This window comes from Eurosta solidaginis, chromosome 1 (genome assembly GCF_040869045.1).
Source record: "Eurosta solidaginis isolate ZX-2024a chromosome 1, ASM4086904v1, whole genome shotgun sequence".
Taxonomy (NCBI): domain Eukaryota; kingdom Metazoa; phylum Arthropoda; class Insecta; order Diptera; family Tephritidae; genus Eurosta; species Eurosta solidaginis.
The window spans coordinates 61,137,649-61,143,574 of record NC_090319.1 but is presented as its reverse complement, the minus strand read 5'-3'; positions in this window follow the sequence as shown (position 1 = coordinate 61,143,574).

Below are 5,926 nucleotides of genomic sequence, written 5' to 3'. Positions count from 1 at the left end.
GCAAAAAAAGGAGCACCAATGACTGGGCAGAAGAAGATAATCAAACATATTTAGAAACACTCAAAAATCAAATAAGCACAACAACTGCTCCCATAAGGGTTAATTACACCTACAATAACAACGACAACTGCGAGTTTCAAATAGACCAATTCATCAAAACTCTGAACAATAAAAAATCTACAGCCGGTGGATGTGACAAAATAACCTTCAACATGATCAAACACTTGTCGTTCGAATCAAAAGGGGCCCTTTTGAAAGCCCTCAGTACACAGTTCAACAACAACGAAGTTCCTGACTCGTGGAGGAACATACAAATAGTTCCCATACCAAAGGCAAACAAGGATCTCAACGATATTAAAAACTTTCGCCCAATCTCCCTAATTTCAGTTCGCCATCTATCGAAAGAGCTGAAACTAAATTTAAAATCTATTTTATTTTGATTATGACTATGTGGCATTCAATTTTTGTTTCATGCAACCCTGCTTATGTTTACTTTTGGACATTCGTAAACACAATTTTATTTTGTATTTGTATTGTTTTCAAAATCTTATCCTTCTATTATATAAAAAAGTTTTCTTCTTCCGGGAATATTTTATTTCAGTGGTATGATCTTTCTGTAGTATGTACTGTTTTTTTTTTTTTTTTTAATTTATAGAAAGAAGTTAAATTTAACCGAAACTGAGTTGGCGGAGAGAATACGTATTCAACGTCGCAATGCTAAGAAAAGGTTTGCTGAGAAAAATAAAGTGAAAGTATTACATTTCGATGTGAAATTCTATAAGAAATACAAATCAAAAATTTTGAAAAACCATGAGGAGAGGAAAGCCGAGAAGCGTAAATCAGCACGAGGAAATTACCGTAGGGCAAAAGCAAAGAAAAGCAAATTGATGTTAGGGTTATATGATGCGGAGTCAAAGATTGAATATTTGGATATGGGAGATTTAGAAACAAAATGCGAATATTGTCACGCTCTCACGTTCAAAAATTAAATGTCGCGTTCCAAACATTCATGTTGTCACCCGCGTAAAATTTCACTACCAAATCAAAGATGACAACAGAGTAATGCACAAATGGAACCAATTTGTTGGCTATGGTATGGTTAAGGCATTACCGTTATGGTATGGCACTATTAATCGATTACATTGATTTCCATAAGGTAGGTTCGATCAGCTGTTTTATCTGGTTATGGCTTTATGGTTATAAGTCACCATTAATTGGCCCTTTATCCGTCCAAATTTAGAGTAGTAGTTATTCTCGCTGATAATCCTGGCTCTCAATCAGAAGAAGTCCAGAGAATATATACATAAAACTACCTTCTGCAGCTTTAAACAGAAATTTGTGTATGACCAAAAATATAAAGTCAGTCCACAAAGGGTAAATACAATTATTTAAAATTTTTTAAGGTAAGAATTCATACAAACAATAAAATTTAAGTTGATAGTTCTACCATATTTGATTTGCCTTGAGTAGGTCCGTGAATTACTTACTTACTTAATTGGCGCTTAACCGTTTAAACGGTTATGGCCGTTCAACCAGGCGTGCCAGTCCCGCCTTCGCTCTGCCAACTGATGCCAATTGGTCACACCAAGGGAGCTTAAATTGTTTTCCACCTGGTCCTGCGGAGTGGGGCCGCCCTCTTCCACTGCTTCCATAGGCGGGTTCCGATAGGAACACTTCCTCAGCCGGAGCGTCATCTTTCATTCGCATACAGGGCTGAAAGCCGTCTCGAAAATCGAAGCGGTTCGGTTCAGTGGTTCGAACCACTCAGGCAAAACTTGAACCGGTTCGAGGCAAACACTGCACAGCCGAACCGGTTCGGTTCAAGTGGTTCAAACATTTAATACCAAGTTTTGATAGTATACAAAATTTGAAATTCGTCACTTGATCTGTGCGCAACCAACCATCGTTATGTACCTACTAAGCATACAAATAAAATACGGTTATTGAGATCAAATCCATGTATGTATTTATTTATAAAACTTAACAAAAGGGTTTGTTGATTATTATAAAATGTAAGGAGCGAAAATGGTAGAATACATGACTATACCTATAGGGAATATTTACAACGCATATGTTCTGCACATAAGAAAGTAGTCGTATTTTTAAGAGAAGAAAATCTATTCAATTAGCTGCTTTCCATATACATATAAAACATACCTACTTAATTTTAAATGCGAGATTACTACAAAAACTAAAAGATATTCTTGAAAATGTAAATGTCTTCTTTGCTTTTTTTAGGCATTAAGCTTATAAGTGTTGATATACGGTTACGTGAAGAATAATATGGTCTCCCTTTAAAACGGCATTGTTCCCAAATTATATTTATTTATTATTTTTTAATAATTCCAATTTAAAATATCGTTCTAACTATAACACAAACTATATATATATACATTTCAAAGCTTACACAAAGCTCCCAACAATTAATAAAATTTTCATCAGTTTTCCAGACTTATTAAAAACTTTCAAAAACTAACTTTAGTGTAGTAATGTGCCACTTTCAAAAGAGTGTTCGCATTTTTTTCCATTGAACAAAATTTGTTTTTATATGGAAGATATGTGCAACAACCTCGGGGAAACATATTAAAAAAAATTAACGGTAATTCTCATCTACTTGAAACTTGCACAGTATTACGCTACAATTGCATGAGCTTCAAGACTGCACACTCAGAAATTTTCTAAAAACTGTTAACAAAAAGTTCAGAAAATTGATAAAAATTTGATTAATTTATCATGATTAATTTATCATGGCCAGATGAAGCAATATAACTCAGGTGCGCCATTTGAAAGGATCGCTATGGATGTCGCCGGTCCATTTCCTACTAGCAATGGCGGAAACAAATATGTACTGGTAGTTATGGATTATTTCAGCAAATGGCCAGAGGTATACCCAATCCCAAATCAAGAATCGGAAACAGTAGCAGAAGTGTTTATAAACAATTGGGTTGCAAGGTATGGTGTACCAATGGAGTTACATTCTGACCAAGGCAGGAATTTCGAATCAGCTGTGTTCCAGGAAATGTGTAAGTCATTGGGCATTCGAAAAACACGGACAACTGCATTGCATCTTCAATCCGATGGTATGGTAGAACGACTCAATAGAACATTGGAGGAGCATTTAAGGAAAGTAGTGGACAAGTACCATAAAGAATGGGATACCCGCATACCATTATTCTTGATGGCTTACCGATCAGCAGTGCATGAGACAACGGGCCAAACCCCTGCAAAAGTAATTTTTGGCAATGACCTTAGACTGCCAGCTGATTTGAAGTTTGGGATAGATGCCAATGCGGAGCGAAATGTCAGGAAATCCACTAGTGATTTGGAAGAAGAGCTAAGAGAAATACATGATCTGATAAGGCAACGAACAAAGATTATGAGTGACAAGATGAAAGCCAGATATGATAAAGCAATTAATTCAGAAGGTTTTCAGGAAGGAGATTTGGTGCTGTTATACAACCCGCAACGAAAAAAACGTTTGTCCCCGAAATTGCAGTGTAATTGGGAAGGCCCATACAAAGTTGTAAAACGGATCAACGATGTAGTGTACCGCATACAAACCATCGGTAAACCACGAACCAAAATGAAAGTGGTTCATTTGGAGAGATTAGCAGCGTTTAGATCGAGAGATTTGTCTGACCGGGACGATCAGACTTAGGTGGAGGGCAGTGTCACGGATATTACCATCACTAAGTTATACCATCACTAAGGCGATGCCAAGGCCACGATAAGCAGTATTTACGTCAATAATCAAATCATGTATATAAATATATAAGGCAGCCGAAAAATGTCACACACAGATGCATTTACTTATACGCCTATGTATGTGCGAGAGACTGTAAACTACAAACGTTCACATCAACAATCCAATCATTATGTATCTACATAAACGAATAAATAATTGCGTCTACACATATGTACGTATACGAGCAGCGGAGCGGCAATGCACAAACACATGCATATATCTTATCTGAGTTGTCACAAGAGAGAGCAATAATTTGTGCACGTAGTTGTGGCTGGCGATTTTGTAGCCGAAACAACTAGTAAGTTCTGGAAATCGAAGAGCCTAGAAGTATGCAGCGTAAACTATAAAAGCGGGGCAAGCGAGTAAGAAGTAATTCAGTTTGATTTGAGATTTGGATTAAGCGCTATCTAGCGAGCTATAGCAGTATTATTTTGAATAGTAGAGTTTCATTTGAGCTGTCAATCAGTTTGGTTATTAAGTAAACTATTCGTTGCAAAGTACAAGTGTTATTGTGAAGTACTTGAATAAAGGCCATTTTGCATTATTACATATTGGAGTTATTTATTCAACAGTTTAGCGATACGAACTTAGCAGAGGGTTGCAAATAAGAGGATTTGCAAGCAAATTCGTTACAATATTGTTTGCTTGCAGGAAATTTTTTCCCACGACGAGCAAACAAATAATCAAAAACTGATTAATTTCAATCTTTAAAAAAAAACCAGAAACGACGGCTAGGGAGGCGTAGCCATTGGCTTCAGGAAAGGCATAAAATTTACCAAAATTAAATATACTACAAATCAAGATATCATTATAGCAAAAACCACCAACCTTAGCAACAACACAATAATTTGCAATGCTTATTTTCCACCAAGCATGAACAACAGAACATTTGAAACTGAAATCAATAAAGTTTTGAATTTTCTCAGCAATCACAACAATGTAATCTTATTAAGCGACTTGAATGCACGCAACTGCAATTGGGGCGACAGTATCAATACACCCAAAGGAAACACACTGGAGAAGGAAAACGAACACACAAACTTAAAATTGCTAAACGACGGGACAAAAACTCACAGTATCGGAAGCAACACTGGTTCAGTACTGGATTTAACGTTTACTAGTCTACCACAGGATAACATTAAATGGGAATGCATTCAAGTAGGCATAGGAGGCAGCAAACACTATCCTATCAAAATCAGCATAAGCAATATCCAGAAAACTCCAAATATCTTCATACCAAACAGCATGTTACTAAATAAAATAAACTCGATTACTTTCAGTGACTTCAACAACCTACAAAAAGACATACAAGCAATCAAAAATACAATCAGCATTGATCTCAACAAAACTAAACGAGAACCTAAAGCATGGTGGAATGAATCACTCAACAAACTATACAGACTACATATTGCCAAAAGGAAAAGAGCAAATAAGACAAACTTAATTGTTGATATGAACGAAGCTATAGAAGCCAAAAAAGAATGGGTCAAGGCTGTGGAAGAGGCGAAAAAGGAAAGCTACACCAACAAAATAGAGGAAATAAACAAATGTTCCAACACCAGAGATGCCTGGAACTTCATTAACATGTAAAAGGCAAAAAAAGGAGCACCAATGACTGGGCAGAAGAAGATAATCAAACATATTTAGAAACACTCAAAAATCAAATAAGCACAACAACTGCTCCCATAAGGGTTAATTACACCTACAATAACAACGACAACTGCGAGTTTCAAATAGACCAATTCATCAAAACTCTGAACAATAAAAAATCTACAGCCGGTGGATGTGACAAAATAACCTTCAACATGATCAAACACTTGTCGTTCGAATCAAAAGGGGCCCTTTTGAAAGCCCTCAGTACACAGTTCAACAACAACGAAGTTCCTGACTCGTGGAGGAACATACAAATAGTTCCCATACCAAAGGCAAACAAGGATCTCAACGATATTAAAAACTTTCGCCCAATCTCCCTAATTTCAGTTCGCCATCTATCAAAAGAGCTGAAATTAAATTTAAAATCTATTTTATTTTGATTATGACTATGTGGCATTCAATTTTTGTTTCATGCAACCCTGCTTATGTTTACTTTTGGACATTCGTAAACACAATTTTATTTTGTATTTGTATTGTTTTCAAAATCTTATCCTTCTATTATATAAAATTTTTTTTCTTCCGGGAATA